The sequence below is a fragment of the Capricornis sumatraensis genome, chromosome 2, assembly GCF_032405125.1.
Source record: "Capricornis sumatraensis isolate serow.1 chromosome 2, serow.2, whole genome shotgun sequence".
Classification (NCBI taxonomy): Eukaryota; Metazoa; Chordata; class Mammalia; order Artiodactyla; family Bovidae; genus Capricornis; species Capricornis sumatraensis.
Window position 1 is genome coordinate 180211554 of NC_091070.1, and position 19094 is coordinate 180230647.

The window sequence follows — 19094 nt, forward strand, 5'->3', positions numbered from 1 at the left end:
AAGCCCCACTCTCCCATATATACATGTTATTCAGCTTTTGCTTTACTTTCTCCTATTAGTCTGTCTCATGTCAGTTTAATTTTTACACCAGTCAGAAGAACCTAGGAGGACAGAGGAAAATTTTTCTCCCTATTTTATTATCCAGAAATAATCATGAAACAATTTGCCTATTTCTTTCTAGACTCCATATAGCCCAGATGTTAAAGCAATGAGTTATAAAAATCAAAATGCCTCATGGCCTACTTATTTTCCAGAATAGACATTAATTATGACTATTTTCCCATGTCATGATTCTTCTCTAACACATTTTTAATAGCTAGATAACATTTCATTTTAATTTATAAATAGCATCCTTGTTCATACATTTTTTAGCACATTTTAATTATTTCCTCTGAATAATTTCCTAGAATTAGAATTGCCAAGTTAAGGAGCATGTCCATTTCAAGGCTTTTGATGTATATGTGTTAGGGGAAACATTGACTGAAACCCCTCACCCTGGCCAGCTACCACAGTAACCATTTGCATGAATTATTTTCCAACGAAGATCCTGGTAAGGTAACAAGCCACCACCAACTGGAAGAATTTGGGAAAGGTCAAAAATAGACCGGAGATGACAGTCCATATATCCTCCTAGAATCCTCCTTGTTGGAGTCCATCTTGGCTGAGTGATGTGCACACTACCAGGAAGGATCCTGGGTCAGAGTGATTGGCCAGAGATAACCTGGAAGCTAATTCCATCACCATAAAACCTGAGACTGTGAGCCATGTGGCACTTCAGTCGTCCTGATTTCCCTCACCCTCCTGCTCTCCACTCAGGGGCCCCGCCCCCCCAAAATCTCTTACTTTGTCTGCATGTGTGTCTGCTGGGACAATTCATTTCTGAGTGTTAGACAAGAGACCGTTCCTGAGCCCTGGAAGGGGTCCCCCTTCCTGCAACATATGTACAATCAAGATGTTACCAAATTTGAGTTTGGCAGACAACTGAAAGTTAAGTGTTGGTTAGAAAGGAAAGATTGCTTTGTTCAGGAGGCCTGCAACCTTGGGAGAAGGTGGACTCATGTCCAAGAACCAACTCTGAAGATTCTATTCAACCACGAACATTTCTAAAAGGGGAAGTTAATCACAGCTAATCATCTGGGGAGAGGGTTAGAGTCTTCACTATCTTTCACCCTGTGTAGACTGTCCTCTGGAGAAGGACATGGCAACCCACTCCAGTACTCTTGCCTGGAGAATCCCAGGGACGGAGGGGCCTAGTGGGCTGCCGTCCATGGGGTTGCACAGAGACAGACACAACTGAAGCGACTTAGCAGCAGCAGCAGCAGCAGCAGACTGTCTTCTGATTGGCCAGTGGTGAGGTAACAGGACAGTGTTCCAGGACTTTTGTGCTTGGCCCAAAGTTACCATCCTCCACTTGGGTGGGGGTCTTAGTTCCTGCTGAAGTGAAAGTCGCTCAGTCATGTCTGACTCTGCGACCTGACCCTATGGTCTCCAGGCAAGAAATACTGGAGTGAGTTGCCATTTCCTTCTCCAAGGCATCTTCCAGACCCAGGGATCAAACCGGCATCTCCTGTGTCTCCTGCATTGCAGGCAGTTTCTTTACCAGTGGAGCCATCTGGGACTTTGCTGAAGAACTCAAAGATATTGTTATGTATATCCCTTGAGGAGAAACTAGGATCATGTTTTACTGCTACACTATTGTTTCTCAATGGTTGCTCCTTTGTTTCTGCATTCCCTTTCTTTTCTGAAACTCTTTAAATCTGCCCTTCGATATTCTGGGAATATCTAGGAAGCAGAACTCTTTTTTCTGAAAGCAAGAAATGGGAGATGCAAGAAGAATTTGTACCCAGGAGGGTCCTGCCTGGTTTCAAAGATACCCTTTAGAAAAATTGTGTTAGAAATAGGGGAATTTCCTGGGTGTCCCTTTTGGTAATAATAATGCAGACACTTGCTGGAAAGTGGAAATTTTGTGAGTGAAATCTGAATGCATACTTAACTGGGGATACAGCAATTAATTCCACTTCTAGTGAAATCCAAAGGTGAGATAAATGATACAAATGTTTGGTGGTATTTCTGGTCATATATACTTTTTCAGTTTTTATTAGAGAAGAGCTGATTTATAATGTTGTGTTAGTTTCTGCTATATAGCAAATGAATCAGTTATACATATAAACATATCCACTCTTTTTTAAGATCCTTTCTCAATATATGTCACTACAGAGTATTGAGTAGAGTTCACAATACTGTAGAGTATGTCCTTATTAACTATCTATTTTAGATATTGATCATGTATTTTTTTCATAAAACAATTGTGAAATGAAAATATCTCCTGCCATATCAATAAGCAAGAAATATCACAGTCATCAGGGATTTCTGGCCTCCAAAAGTGAATGACGGCTCCCAAAACTGAGATCCAACAGATGCTGCCACCGCCGCCCCCCCAACCCCACCCCCACATTGATTGCTGAGGAGCTGGAGGAATGCAAGAAGCAGCCATCTGTCATTCCTTATGAACAAGGAAACAGGATTTGGCCCCTGATAGCTGCGCCACTCAGAGAAGGCAATGGCACCCTACTCCAGTACTCTTGCCTGGAAAATCCTATGGATGGAGGAGCCTGGTAGGCTGCAGTCCATGGGGTTGCTGGGAGTCGGACAGGACTGAGCGACTTCACTTTCACTTTTCACTTTCATGCATTTCAGAAGGAAATGGCAACCCACTCCAGTGTTCTTGCCTGGAGAATCCCAGGGACAGAGTAGCCTGGTGGGCTGCCATCCATGGGGTCGCACAGAGTTGGACACGACTGAAGTGACTTAGCAGTAGCAGCAGCAGCTGAGCCACTTGATGTGAAGAGCTGACTCACTGGGAAAAAAACCCGATGCTGGGAAAGACTGAAGGCAGGAAGAGAAGGGAACAATAGAGGACAAGATAGTTGGATGGCGTCACTGACTCAATGGACATGAGTCTGAGCAAGCTCCAGGAGATGGTGAAGGACAGGGAAGCCTGGCATGCTGCAATTCATGGGGTGACAAAGAGTCAGACACGACTGAGTGACTGAACAACAACAAGCTGAGGTACACATGAAAGGACTGAATTCAGTGAGCCCAGAGTCTTGCATTTTCTCATAAATAGAATGCTAAATTCTTTAACTTGGTATCTAATCTTTGATGTACAAACTTCCTGCTCCCTTTGTTGCAAACTTGTATATACCCTGGCTGCCCATCCCACTGCTTTGGAGCAGTTTTCTCAGAGCTACTGAGATGCTGTCTCCCAGGCCCTCAGAGTGCTAAACATTTCCACCAAATAAAATAACCCTCTACCTTCAGGTTGTAACTATATTTTTTAGTCAACACAATATTCCTTCTATTTGGCAATTCATTTTCGTCTCCCCCAGTCCATTCCCATTAGTGATAACAATACTGTCTGCCTTATTTCTGTTCACTGGCCACTGGTAGTATGTGTATGAAAATGAACACGAGTCCCCCTTTCCCCAGGTTGCTAGTCTCCTGAACAAACCAAACTTTCCTTTCCAGCCAACACTTCTCTCTCAAGTATTGGCTTGCAAGCAGTGAGCAGCTGAACCTGAGTTTAGTAACATCAGAATTAAGTCAATTTGAGTTTTTCAATAAAAAGCACTTTTACAGCCCAAGGTAAATATACAGTGAGACCATACTGGAGGTTGGAAGGATGGGAAGAATCTAATGTTTGTTAAGAATCTATAATGAGCCAGCAATTTGCCTACATATATTATTTAGTTCCCTAAATACTGTCTCAGTTCAGTATTCAGTCGCTCAGGCGTGTCCAACTCCTTGCAACTCCATGAATCACAGCACGCCAGGCCTCCCTGTCCATGACCAACTCCCAGAGTTCACTCAAACTCATGTCCATCGAGTTGGTGATGCCATCCAGCCATCTCATCCTCTGTCGTCCCCTTCTCCTCCTGCCCCCAATCCCTTCCAGCATCAGAGTCTTTTCCAATGAGTCAACTCTTTTCATGAGGTAGCCAAAGTATTGGAGTTTCAGCTTTAGCATCAGTCCTTCCAATGAACACCCAGGACTGATCTCCTTTAGAATGGACTGGTTGGGTCTCCTTGCAGTCCAAGGGACTCTCAAGAGTCTTTTCCAACACCACAGTTCAAAAGCATCAATTCTTCGGCACTCAGCCTTCTTCACAGTCCAACTCTCACATCCATACATGACCACTGGAAAATCCATAGCTTTGACTAGACAGATCTTTGTTGGCAAAGTAATGTCTCTGCTTTTGAATATGCTATCTAGGTTGGTCATAACTTTCCTTCCAAGGAGTAAGCGTCTTTTAATCTCATGGCTGCAATCACCATCTGTAGTGATTTTGGAGCCCAAAAAAAATAAAGTCTAACACTATTTCCACTGGTTCCCCATCTATTTCCCATGAAGTGATGGGACCGGATGCCATGATCTTCGTTTTCTGAATGTTGAGCTTTAAGCCAACTTTTTCACTCTCCTCTTTCACTTTCATCAAGAGGCTTTTTAGCTCCTCTTCACTTTCTGCCATAAGGGTGGTGTCATCTGCATATCTGAGGTTATTGATATTTCTCCTGGCAATCTTGTTTCCAGCTTGTGCTTCTTCCAGTCCAGAGTTTCTCATGATGTACTCTGCATAGAAGTTAAATAAGCAGGGTGACAATATACAGCCTTGACGTACTCCTTTTCCTTTTTGGAACCAGTCTGTTGTTCCATGTCCAGTTCTAAATGTTGCTTCCTGACCTGCATATAGGTTTCTTCAAGAAGCAGGTTAGGTGGTCTGGTATTCCCATGTCTTTCAGAATTTTCCACAGTTTATTGTGGTCCACACAGTCAAAGCCTTTGGCATCAGTTCAGTTCAGTTCAGTTCAGTCACTTGGTCATGTCCGACTCTTTGCGACCCCATGAATCACAGCACGCCAGGACTCCCTGTCCATCACCAACTCCAAGAGTTCGCTCAGACTCATGTCCATCAAGTCAGTGATGCCATCCAGCCATCTCATCCTCTGTCGTCCCCTTCTCCTCCTGCCCCTAATCCCTCCCAGCATCAGAGTCTTTTCCAATGAGTCAACTCTTCTCATGAGGTTGTCAAAGTACTGGAGTTTCAGCTTCAGCATCAGTCCCTCCAAAGAAATCCCAGGGCTGATCTCCTTCAGAATGGACCAGTTGGATCTCCTTGCAGTCCAAGGGACTCTCAAGAGTCTTCTCCAACACCATAGTTCAAAAGCATCAATTCTTCAGCACTCAGCCTTCTTCACAGTCCAACTCTCACATCCATACATGACCACAGGAAAAGCCATAGCCTTGACTAGACGGACCTTTGGCATAGTCAATAACAAATACTGTCTAGGTAGTTATTGTTGTAATTACCACTCTTTTTAAAGAATGAAATTGGAACTCAGGAAGATTAGGTGATCTACGTTATCCTGCAGCAGATAACTTGGAAAGCAGGCATTTCCCCCACACCCTCTTGGATTCTAAGACCCATCCTATTCCCACTGCCTCCATGAAATGGAGACATACCCAAAGGTGAACTCCATACAAGCATACTCTAGCAGGTACTTCAGTCTTTTTCCATTGTTCTTTCAGATACAGTCTGAAGTGATGTGTTAAACACTTGGATTGAAAATGAAGGGCTGAGGAAGGAGAGGTTTGGTGCCTTGGGAAAAGCAGGGACAGGAGCAACAAGGAACCTGGCAGAGTGTAGGTGTTTGGTTACCATTGGTTTGTTAAGTGAGATATTTAAAAGTACAGGCTGTTTCCAAATGCTGCTTTATTCTTTTTCTTTCACCAAAACACCACCTGGTAGCCACTCGTTGAGATGACAAATGAAACCAGAATATCACTTTGGGATTATGATTCAAGTCTCCTGGCTAGAGTCCTGTGCAGAACTTTAAACCAATTTTAGCCAAGACAATTCATTTGCACTAGAAGCCCAGAGATTAATGGACTTAATGTCCAGTGAGGTAGATGTTAAGATTCAGAGGGGTGAGAAGGAGATTTGCTCCTTGACGCTCCTTGTGGGAGTGGAGGAGTCTTCTGCTCTAGATTACTTCCATTGGTTGTAGAACTGTTTTGAACTCTGACATTAAAACAGTTTGTCTTCCTGAACCCAGGGCCCTGACTTCCTTCTGAACCTCTACTTCCTTGAGGAGGAAATGGAGACTCAGAAAGGGGAAGACAGGGTCACACTAAGAGTGGAAGACAGCAAAACTCCAGGACGGAGTAAAATCTCACTTTGAGTGTGCCCTGAGGCCAGTCACTGTTCTGATTCCTGAGGGGCTGGAATGGAATCCATGCTGTCTCCAGAGAAGTAGGACCCCCAGTGCTGCTGTGTCCTATAAGGCTCTTTTCTAGCCTTTCGAGGCCCTGAGATCTTACTTTTGAAGAGCCCATCTTTCAAATACCAAGCATATTACAATACACCCACATCCCGTATTACATTTAATATATATGTAAGATTTTTCAGTTCAGTGGTGAACTTTTCTTGAGAAGACATTTAATTATTCATTTATTCATTTTAATTTTGCAGTTTTCTTTGTGTATGTTAAAGCCTGTATGTTTTATTCCTCAGGCCTTGATTATTTTCATAAGCTCTGGGAAAGCTAGACCTTTTGGCTTTAGGACGGTCCTACAAAATTGAACAAAGGTGTCTCGCTCTGGGCAAATGAATTTTTTAAAATGTTCACCCTTTTTGGGTTAAATGAAGGCCTTTTTTCTTCCAGCGATGGATTGAGCAGGTGATAGAAGGTAAGCAGAGAGGCTTCAGAGTTAAGAAGCTGCCTTGCTAAGCCAAGAAGAATTGATGTTGGGTCTGAGGTTCTGTGGGGGGTAAGTTTAAAGGTTCAAGATGGGAAGGGCTGTGCTTCTCCCCACCTGGACTCCCAATCTCCTTCAACAGACAGTCCTTCCAGAGGATATTCAGGGAGGGCTAAACTCCTCAGCCCAGCCCCAACTTTCTAATTAATAGTGTTTTCTCCTCTGCCTTTGGTGGCTTTGAATAATGAATAAGGTTAAAACCTTTAAGGCTAGACTTTCCACAGGATATGTCCTTGAAAAATCCATAGGCCTGGGGGTTTATTATCTTCATCGTGGGTGTTAAAAGCTTAAAAGTCAATACAATACACTAAAAATAGGGGGTGGGGGGAAGGGGACAGGGAAATGTACTCACTATTCTGTGGTGACCTATATGGGAAAGGAATCTAAAAAGGAGTGGATATAAGTATATGAATAACTGTTTCATTCTGCTGTGCATTAGAAACTAACACATCATTGCAAAGCAACTGTACTCCAATAAAAATTAATTTTAAAAAAGATGGGGGAGGGGAGGTAAAGTTGAAGACTCTCCCTAATCAAAAGATGACATTATAGCAAGAGATGAAACTTTACACAAGAGATGGAACTTCACATGCTAGCTCAGCAAGGACAGATAAATACTTTATAGATACGAAAGGAGATGTCACAGAATGCTCCAAGCTCAAATGCTTTTAGGAACTAGCCCTATAAGGTTAATGTTGGAACCAGCCAACTGTAAAACAACTGGATGTCTGGAGTGTGGAACAGAGAAAAGGGTGTGTATCTGAGGTTCAGACGGAAAAAAGCAAATGAATGAACATTTTCTTTCCCTAAATTTTTCACTGAGAGACTCAGGGAAGGGGGAAAATATCAGTTATCATGTCCTCTTATTACATATTCAGCAGACATACTTTAGCTTCAAAGAAAGATTAAAGAATTCCTTGTGGAAATTATGACTTAGTAGAATAAATTATTTACCCAAAGACTTAGATTAGAAGCCAACTACATTTGGGAAAACTGAGAATGTTGTGTAGTTGAAGAAAGGAGCACCTAATATTTTTCTTCACTTGGTGTGCACCTAAATAATAATTGTGCAAAGTGACAGGAAATTTGGCATGGAAATATCTTCAACATTTTCATTCAATATGTTATTTTTGCTGTTTTTTAAAATCTTATGAAAATTTTCATACAGTCGCAAAAGCAGAGAAAATAATATAAGGAAACCTCAGGTGTGCATCAACCAGTTTCAACTAATGTCAACATTTTGCCATTATTATTATTTCACCAATACCTAGGCCCTCCCACAGTACACACACACACACACACACACACACACACACACACACACACACACACACGCATTTTTCCTTTTCCCTAAAGCAAATCCCAGATGTTGCATTATTTCACTATAAGTGCCTCACTATATTGGAGAAGGAAATGGCAACCCACTCCAGTATTCTTGCCTAGAGAATCCTGTGGACAGAGGAGCCTGGTGGTCTGCTGTCCATAGGGTCACATAGAGTCAGACATGACTGAAGTGACTTAGCATGCATGCATGCATTGGAGAAGGAAATGGCAACCCATTTCGTATTCTTGCCTGGAGAATCCCAGGGACAGAGGAGCTTGGGAGGCTGCCATCTATGGGGTCACACAGAGTCGGACACAACTGAAGCAACTTAGCAGCAGCAGCAGCAGCAGCAGCCTCACTATATATGCCACATATCAATATCACACCAATGAAATTTTTTCAATTCTTCAGCATCATGTAATTCCCAACTTATGTTTGATTTTTCCTGATAATCTAAAAAAAATTTTTTTATAATTGAAGTTCCACCTATTGAATTTTATTAACATGTTCTTAGATTTTAATATAGAGAGATTCTTCTTCTTTTGTCTTCATATCATGTATCTGTTGAAGAAAACATGTCATTTGTTTTGTGAACTTGCTCACATTCTGGATTTGGCTGATGCTGACTTCATGGTACCATTTGACATCTTCCTCTATGCACTCTCAGTTTTGGTTGTGTGTGTGTGTTAGTCACTCACTTACTTGAGGTTAAATCTAGGAGCAGAAGTCAGCAAACTGTAGGCCAAAACAGGCCAGCTGCCCGTTTTTGTAAATAACTTTGATTTTTGGAACACAGCCATGCTCATCTATTTATGACTTGTCTATGACTGCTACAACAGTAGAGTTAAATAGTTGTCTGCAAAGCTGAAAATGTCTACTATCTGCCCCTGCAGGAGAACTTTTTGTTAATTTCTGATCTAGTGGCTTGAATGAATTCAATGAATTCTCCGAAATCAAACATACTCCTTTGTGCCCACAACCTACCATGTAGCAGCAATACTAGCCCCTCATGGTGATCAGGGTCCACTGTGACAACCAACACAGTAAATCTTTTATTTACTGGATGGGTTATGTGCACAAGGAGCCCAGAGTTGCAAGGTGGCAGCCACAGCCTCCAATTCAGAGAACTGTGCACAGGCATGTCACGGAAGAGGAATCTCCCACTCGTGTGCGAATCGGGACCTCTCCCAGCAGAACTTAAGGTTGGGAGGACAAATGCACCATAACCCACTTGAATCACTGGAAGTAACAAAGTCAAACCCAGTTTCATCCATTGCCATCTGGATCCATCTAGTCAAACTATTGAGGAACCATGAGAGTATGACAGGATAGAAGCCAAGATAATGTAACGTTAAAATGAAGGAAAAGTTATCAACAGAGCCGTAGGCCACCAGGCTCCTCTGTCCATAGGATTCTCCAGGCAAGGATACTGGAGTGGGCTGCCATGCCCTTCTCCAGGGGAATCTTCCCTTCAGGGACCCAGGGGTTGACTCTACATCACTGACATCTCCTGCATTGGCTGGTGGGTTCTTTACCACTAGCGCAACCTGGGAAGCCCATCAACAGAGTCAAATGCTGCCAAAGACAGAATAAAATAAGGTCTGCATCAAAGAGTCAGTTTTCCGCCTAAGTGCCTTCAAAGATCCACTTTTCCCTACAGAGAAATAGTCATAAACATGATATAAAAATGGGACACATGAAGTTTCTTAAGGAGCAGGAACTTAGTACCAGGAGTGATCACTCAAGCACTGGCAGACTGAGAGTATAGAGGGGAACAGGACGATAATCAGAAAGTAAGAAATGCAGGAAGCAAACCACAGCTCCTCCTTGAACTGGGGAACCTATGATGATTCCAGGACCAGAGAGCTTGTAGGAGGAGTTCTGAGAGCCTGGAATTTAGACTTCTTAGAGGAAGCTCTGCAAAGCTGGCACACAGACCACCAAGGTAGGAGAATCCAGCAGCGGCTTGAACTAATTATCAAGGAATTTTAAGGCTCATCTGATGAAGGACTAGTGGGACTGGTTCACTCACTGTTAAAGGGGTCACTACCCAGCAGCTGCTGGAACCCAAGGGGCATGGAAAGGGTGGAGCCAACTGTCCACGACTCTTGAGAAACAGGGACAACAGGAGACATCAGCTTACCGCTTCTCTCACTCTCCAGCTCTTTCTAGTGCCTCCTACTGGTAAAACCTAGTAGCAAAGCAGCTGGGATTCTAAACTGCTTTAGTCGTTCTAAACCTGCCATGTATTCTTGCAAGGCCATGCATCTATGTAGCTGCTGCCTCCGCCTGAAATGTCCACGGATTCCCCAGCCTCTTTACCCACTCCAGCTGAGAAGCTAACTCCATTCCTTACTTGCCCCTAGCCTGATGCTGTCCATCCTAGCCTTGGGCATCCCTCTACAAAGCTCATTACACTGCGGCTGCTTCTTTAATGGGACTTGATGCTACTGATGGGGGTTCACTGTGTCTCACTCATGTCCACAGACCCAGTGTCAAGTTGAGTGGCTGGAACATAATCATTAAATTTGGCTGCTAAGTTACAAGTCTCTTGGGCAGCAAGGATATCAAACTAGTCAATCCTAAAGGAAATCAACCCTGAATATTCATTGGAAAGACTGAGGCTGAAGCTGAAGTTCCAGTACTTTGTCCACCTGATGCAAAGAGATGAGTTATTGGAAAAGAACCTGACTCTGGGAAAGATTGAAGGCAGGAAGAGAATGGGACGATGGTGGATGAGATGGTTGGATGGGATCACCAACTCAATGGACATGAGTTTGAGCAAGCTCCGGGAGACAGTAAAGGACAGGGAAGCACAGCATGCTGCGGTCCATGCGGTTGCAAAGAGTCAGCGACTGAACAACAACAAAGTTACAAGGAGGGAAGTGCAGAGGATAAGCCTGAGACTGAGTTGTGGAGGGATTTCTATGCCCAGCTTCGAAATTCAGATTGTATTTGTTTAGTACTGGGTGTCCACTGAAAAAAAAAATACACAACCTAAACCTTGAGTATTATATTTTATTTGGCAGACTTCTGAGGACTTAAGTCCAGAAGGCATCCTCTCAGATAGCTCTGAGGGGCTGCTATAAAGAGCTAAGGGAAGAGTCAGAATATAAAGGAGATTTTGCAAAAGCGAAAACACAGGAACATAAAAAGGTTACTGTTAATTAAATAAGGCATCTCCAGTTAATGAATATAGTGCATTTCTATGTATGGGAGGATGCTAGAGACTGGTCTCAGGCTCACTGAAATTATTCCTTTGAGGTACACCTTTAATAGGGCCAGTATCCTGCCTTCCTTCATCCTTCAACCCCTCAGGGCGCAGTCTGGGGTGTCTGAAGTGGCTGATGGCTTGATGGCCGCAGCATCTTGTTTACTGGTGTGGCAGGTGACATTCTTCAGTACTCCTACTTGAGAATGCTTTTGGCTGCATGGTGAAAACTGGCCCTCTTGTTAGTCAGATGGAGTGGACCAGGGCAGACTGGGAGCATGAAAGGTCTTCAGAGGCCAGTGCTACAGGGTGAGCAGAGGCTTTGGGATGGAGCAGGGAAACCACAGTGGGCAAGAGGGAAGATACGAACATCCTGGAGACAGAATCTTCAAGACTGAACCCTTGTTTAGATGGGGAGAAGGGGCAAATATAGCCTTCAGATTTTACGTTTAGGTTTCTGGAAGGGTGATGGCTCTGTTTTCAGAAAGAAGAGGAGAACAAAAGATCTCATTGTGAGTGAGAAGTTGGGTTTGATTTCATTCATGTGGTGTTCCACTTACTAATAGGGAAAGCCTAGATTTTAGCCCCTCTCAGTTCATGTTAAACTGTATAGGTTATTAAGTCTTAAACTCTGATATTCACAACATCTCCAATGGCAAAAAAAAAAAAAAAAAAATCAAGTCCTTGTTGTCCCTTCTCTCTCTCTCCCTTCACTTAATATTGAGTGAACAATGCCTGTCTCTAGCCACTTGTTCATGATCATTTTACCGGACAGTGGAAAGAGGTGTCATAGTGAGGACAGAACGACTCCCACAAGCAGCGAGGGCTAGGAACAGAGGGAGTGGTAGAAAATCATGGGTGAAGCGGGAATGAAAACAGGTGGTGACACAGAGTAGTGCCAACTCTCTGGATTCCAGAACCAGCAACCTGACATCCAAGCCAAACTGGTGGTCCCACAAGAAATGCTGAATCACAGTCTGCTGTCGTCAAACTGCTGATGTGAGTGAGCTGCAATCAGCAAAAAGGGTTGCCTTTTTTTTTCCCCCTTCCTTTTGGTCACTGCACTGGTTTGCCAGATCTCACTTCCCAGACCAGGAATTGAACCTGAGCCCTGGCAATCCAGAGAAAGCTCAGAATCCTAACCACTAGGCCACCAAGGAACTCCCCAGAAATGCCTTTTCTTTTCTGCTTTCCTACCCACAGCAAAATGTCCAAGGTACCTGGGTCACTGATTAAAAAGTATTTTTTTTTTTGGTAGGTTAAAAAATGTTACACTAGTAATAAATGTTCACCTAAGGGGGAAAAAACCTATAAAATACAGTAAAGGAAAATAATAATCTCATCACCTTGTCTTGTCAAATAACTACTGTTGATATTTGGTCTTTTATTAGACATGTTACATTCTTTGTATATGTGTGAATATATGCATTCACACATTCTTTCATAATGTTTCCCAGATTTAGGTGGAAAAAAATAATAGGCAGTCTTCTAAAGTGACTAATGGATGTTTTTCAGTCCTACTGCACAATCTGGAGTCTGAGTCCCCTGCTGACCTCAACAACCCTCCCAGCTGAAGTCCTGGCATAACCAGGTCAGCTGCCTGCAGACTCTCCGGTAGTGCATGCACCTCCAATGGGGTGAGTCTCTCTTCTCTGGCAGATACTTTCAGCCAAGGAGTCCTAGATGCCAGCCAGAACGCTCCAAATTCCTGGGTCTATTTCAGGCTCTAAGTGTGCTCTAAATGGGGAGGACTGCAAGGGCTATCCATTTCTTTTGTTGGGGGGTGGGAGGGGCAGGGAGAAGAAAGAAGAACTCTTATTTGGGAAATGTCCACTATTTTCCAATGTGCCAGTCAGACACTGCTGGGTGAAGCATCTTGTATATCAAAGGTTCAGGGGACCCAGGGGAGAAGCCTGCACCTTGTTTGAAGACCGGAACATCAGACTTTGGGATGGAGCAGGGAGAGGGGAGAGGTCCTTTGGGGAGAGGTCCTTACTAAGAGGGTCTCCCTGGTGGCTCAGTGGTAAAGAATCCACCCACCAATGCAGGAAACGCAGGCTCAGTCCCTGGGTCAGGAAGATGCCCTGGAAAAGGAAATGGCAACCCACTACAGTATTCTGGCTGGGAAGTCCCGTGGACAGACTAGCCTGGCGGGCTACAGTTCAGAGGGTCGCAGAAGAGTCAGACACGACTTAGGGACTAAACAACAAACCCTTCACTCAGAGCTTTTCAGAAACACCTGATAAATAGAAACAAGCCAAGGATTTCAAAACCATCCCCTTGAGAACAGCTGCAGGTGACGGTGACGCTGCAGTCACTTTGTAATGCTGGGCTGGTAATGATGACCGCAGAGCGAGAACCACGTGGGAAGTTTCCGTCTGCCTTCCCATAGATGAGCAGCAGGTGGCAGTAGAGCACAACTCAAATCAGGAGGGCTGCTGGCAGAATCTGGGAAAGTCAGGAGTTGGAACCATCATATACGTGTATTTTTTTATTGTTTGCTACTTTTCTCGCCTCATGGATAACTTGATGACGCCCACTGCAGTTGTCTTGCCCATGACTGTCTCCTAGCTCTTTGGAGATGTGGAGTTACGGGGACCCTATGTCCTCATCCACCACTATCCTAGTTTTCGCATTCCAGGACAGATCTTTCCTATGAGAATCACATTATTTGACAATGTTTTCGATCTTTATATATCTTTAGGTTTGGATTCCTTTTTTTTTTTTTTAATTCAACCACTTCCTAGTTTTTAATCGGAAAAGTGACATTTATTTTCTCACTGGGGATTTTACAAGGATTAAAATAAGAACAGAGATAAATCACCAGCACACCACCAGCCCCATGGGAAGTTCTCAGTAAGTACCCTGCTATGATGCTCTAGCCAAGACCACAGAGAGGCACGGTAAGTAAAGAGATTATCTATTACACGGAGAGGTGTCATTTAAAATAGTTTAAAAGAGTTAGAGAAAATGATTCTAAACCAGTATTTTCCTTGTTAATTTATTTTTAACCCTGCCATGTAATGCAAGCATGTCAATACATCAAACTGTCTTGTTCAATGACATCCAATGAAAGTTGACTTCCCTGGTGGCTCACACAGTAAAGAATCTGCTTACAATGCAGGAGACCCAGGTTCTATCCCTGGCTTTGGAAGATCCCCTGGAGAAGGAAATGGAAACCCACTCCAGTATCCTTGCCTGGAGAATTGCGTGGACAGAGGAACCCGACAGGCTACAGTCCATACAGTCACAAAGAGTCAGACATGACTGAGCAACTAACACTAGCACTAGCAATGAGAGTTGGACCATAAAGAAAGCTGAGCTCTGAAGAACTGATGCTTTTGAATTGTGCTGCTGGAGAAGACTCTTGAGAGTCCCTTGGACAGCAAGGAGATCCAACCAGTCAATCCTAAATGAAATCAACCCTGGATATTCATTGGAAGAACTGATGCCATAGCTGAAGCTCCAATACTTTGGCTACTTGATGCTAAGAGCCAAGTAATTGGAAAAGACCCTGATGCTGGGAAAGATTGAAGGCAGGAGGAGAAGGGGACACAGAGGATGAGATGGTTGGATGGCATCATCAACTCAACGGACATGAGTTTGAGCAAATTCTAGGAGATAATGAAGGACAGGGAAGCGTGGCATGCTGCAATCCATGGGGTAGCAAAGAGTTGGACACGACTGAGTGACTGAACAAATGACATTCAATAAAAAGTTACCAAAGCCTTACTGGGTAACACATACTATCATAGACCCTGATGGTACAAACACAACACATTTGATTTGTTTCTATTTTCTTGAAGAGTTTATGTTGATATTTGGGACTGTAGTTTGTTTTGCTTGCAATGTCTTTTGTTTCAGTATTGGGGCATTTTTAGCTTCATAAAAATGAGTCAGCAAATATTGCTTCCTCTTTTTAATTTTGGAAGAGATTGTGGAGAATTGGTATTATATCTGTCTTTAAGTTGGCAGAATTCATCAGTGGAAACATCTGGGCCTAGAGTTTTCTTTTGGGAACACTTTTAATGAAAAATTCCATTTCTTTAATAGATACAGAACTGGTCAGGTTAACTATTTCTTTTTGACTAATTAAGTAATTTGTGTCTTTCAAGGAACTGGTCAAATTTATGTAAGCTGTCAATTCAGTTCAGTCATTCAGTTGTGTCCGACTCTTTGCCACCCCAAGGACTGCAGCACGCCAGGCCTCCCTGTCCATCACCAACTCTCGGAGTTTACTCAAACTCATGTCCATTGAATCGGTGATGCCATCCAACCATCTTATCTTCTGTCATCCCCTTCTCCTCTTGCCTTCAATCTTTCCCAGCATCAGGGTCTTTTCCAGTCAATCAGTTATTCCCATCAGGTGGCTAAAGTATTGGAGTTTCAGCTTCAGCATCAGTCCTTCCAATGAATATTCAGGACTGATTTCCTTCAGAATGGACTGGTTGGGTCTCCTTGCTGTCCAAGGGACTCTCAAGAGTCTTCTCCAAAACCACAGTTCAAAAGCATCAATTCTTTGGTGCTCAGCTTTCTTTATGGTCCAACTCTCACATCCATACATGACTACTGGAAAAATCATAGCTTTGACTAGACAGAGATTCATTGGCAAAGTAATGTCTCTGCTTTTTAATATGCTGTCTAGGTAGGTCAAAACTTTTCTTCCAAGGAGTAAACGTCTTTTAATTTCATGGCTGCAATCACCATCTGCAGTGATTTGGGAGCCCCCCAAAATAAAGTCTGTCACTGTTTCCACTGTTTCCCCATCTATTTGCCATGAAGTGATGGGACCAGATGCTATGATCTTAGTTTTCATAATGTTGAGTTTTAAGCCAGCTTTTTCACTCTCCTCTATCACTTTCATCAAGAGGCTCTTTAGTTCCTCTTCACTTTCTGCCATAAGGGTGGTATCATCTGCATATCTGAGGTTATTGATATTTCTCCTGGCAAGCTTGATTCCAGCTTGTGCTTCATCCAGTCCAGCATTTCTCATGATATACTCTGCATAGAAGTTAATTAAGCAGGGTGACAATATACAGCCTTGACATACTCCTTTCCCGATTTGGAAACAGTCTATTGTTCCATGTCTGGTTCTAACTGTTTCTTCTTGACCTGCATAGATTTCTCAGAAGGCAGGTCAGTTGGTCTGGCATTCCCATCTCTTTCAGAATTGTCCACAGTTTATTGTGACCCACACAGTCAAAGGCTTTGGCATAGTCAATAAAGCATAAGTAAATGTTTTTCTGGAACTCTCTTTTTTGATGATCCAGTGGATGTTGGCAATTTGTTCTCTGGTTCCTCTGCCTTTTCTAAATTAAGCTTGAACATTTGAAAGTTCATGGTTCACATATTGTTGAGCCTGACTTGGAGAATTTTGAGCATTACTGTGCTATCATGTAAGATGAGTGCAATTGTGCAGTAGTTTGAGCATTCTTTGGCATTGCCTTTCTTTCAGATTGGAACAAAAACTAACATTTTCCAGTCCTGTGGCCACTGCTGAGTTTTCCAAATTTGCTGGTATATTGAGTGCAGCACTTTCACAGCATCATCTTTTAGGATTTGAAATAGCTGCAATTCCATCACCTCCACTAGCTTTATTCATAGTTACTCTCTAAATTTTGTTTGAGTTGTGCCACTTTGAGCTATTAAGCAGACACCATGATGGGTAGAAAATAACACCAAGAAAAAGACCGACTTAGAAAAGTGCCTGTCTTGATATGTGATGAGGATTCCGATGATGCTAAAATAATGGTTAGGCTTCTAGCAGTTCAATATGTATGTACTGAGGGTAAAAAATGATGGGTGTACATTGTTTCATGCACTGTTTTAGGCGTTATGCATATAGAATTTCCAGTCCCAGTGGATCCAGGAAAATTCGAAGCATGGACGGTGTAGGCGAGGAAAACTTATTTGTTTATTAATATAAGAATATAAGATTAGATTAGGGAGAAATAGTGTAGTAGGAAAATTAAGTGGAGAAAGAAGGCTGAATAACTTGGTTTACGTGGGAAGCCAATAAAGTTCCAGACAAGGAGCTTGCACCATCTACATTAGGCCACCGGCGTCCTCTTGAATATCGGGGGGTGCCCCGCCTTGGGCTCCCCCTCGCGTGGATCTTGAAAGCCGGGACAAGTAAGTATACATGGTGAGCCTCCACGCCCCAGATGGGAATTCAGCCAGAAATTAGAAAGGAGACACGGGGGAAACCAGTCCAGCGACTGGCCCCAGCCTCTATTGTCTAGAAAGGCCTTTCATACCTTTTTGATTGTACATAGAGATCAATGGGTAATACAAAATGATGCAGTGTTAGCAGCCCAGACTCTTATCAAAACCAGGCTTTTCTCTCTGCATACCTAGCTGTATACACAAGTCTTAGGTAATTTACATCATCTTCCGGCCAAAAGGGCCAATTAACATTTTACAGCCTTTTTTCTGATAAGGGTTTGTCAACCAGAAGACTTATTTGTGTTGATCTTCCCAAAGTCTGGTGCCACTCTCAGAAAGCACTAAATAAAGTTACATTCTTACATAGCAAAGATACAGCAACTTATAACAAGTAAAAAAGAGTACAGTGATTTATAACAAAAGAAAAGTAATTAACTCAAAAGTCAAGTGTTACTAACATCAAAACTACTATATATCTTTTTCCATATCCCGTTTACATTGATTAACATCCTCCCAGGTTCCTAAAAGATAAAGAATATGGAGGCCTGGCAGTAGTCATTGAGTCAACAGTGAAAACCCTCTGCCAATATGATTTTTAACTCTTTAGAAAAGGCTCTGTATCTTTAAGATGCTTTAAGCTTTGTGCCTCTCATGGATGGGGGGCTGTAAGCAATTGACAATCCGTAAGAGGTCCGGGGGAACCCGTTAGGCAAGCTAGATAGTTATCAGAGGGGGTTTAACTGAAACATCCCTTTCAAATGCAGAAGGCTAAAGCCCTGATTTGACTTTTTCCAGAGAATATCAGAAGAGTGGAAAAGCAGGCAGATTCTTATTTTTTGGGGGGTGGATGCTCAGGAAATTCCAAGGGGAACCCCTGAAGCCTAATCACGTCCTTATGTTTTGTCAGGCTTCCTTCCTCATGACCTTGTCACAGGCGGGATTCCTTATGCTGGCTCCCGGCACTACACCTGTATCAGCTTGTATTTTAATGAAATATCCAGGTTATAACAAGTAAGCAAAATAAATATTACTAAAATTTAAAGGATGATTTTACTTTAAAAAAGAAAAATGACTTGAAAAGGCATAGCTTAGTGGTTTGGTTTTGGATGGTCTCTCTGAGGAGAGGAAATCAATCTGAGCAGAGACCTTCCTGAAGTGAGGCAGTGACCCCTGAACAGGGTAGAGCATTTCAGGTTGACAGGCCTTGAGTGAGATCCAGACTGTCGATGTTCTGACAGTGTGCCTCTAACGTGTTCTTACCCAGCTTAATTCATCTGACCTCTCGATCTTGATGTATCTTCCTTATTTGTGTTCTGCTTTAGCTTTCTTTCAGTTCAGTTCAATCGCTCAGTTGTGTCCAACTCTTTGCGACCCCATGAATCGAAGCACGCCAGGCCTCCCTGCCCATCATTTTGCCTTTTCATACTGTTCATGGGGTTCTCAAGGCAAAAATACTGAAGTGGTTTGCCATTCCCCTCTCCAGTGGACCACATTCTGTCAGACTTCTCCACCATGACCCGCCCGTCTTGGGTTGCCCCGCGGGCATGGCTTGGTTTCATTGAGTTAGAGAAGGCTGT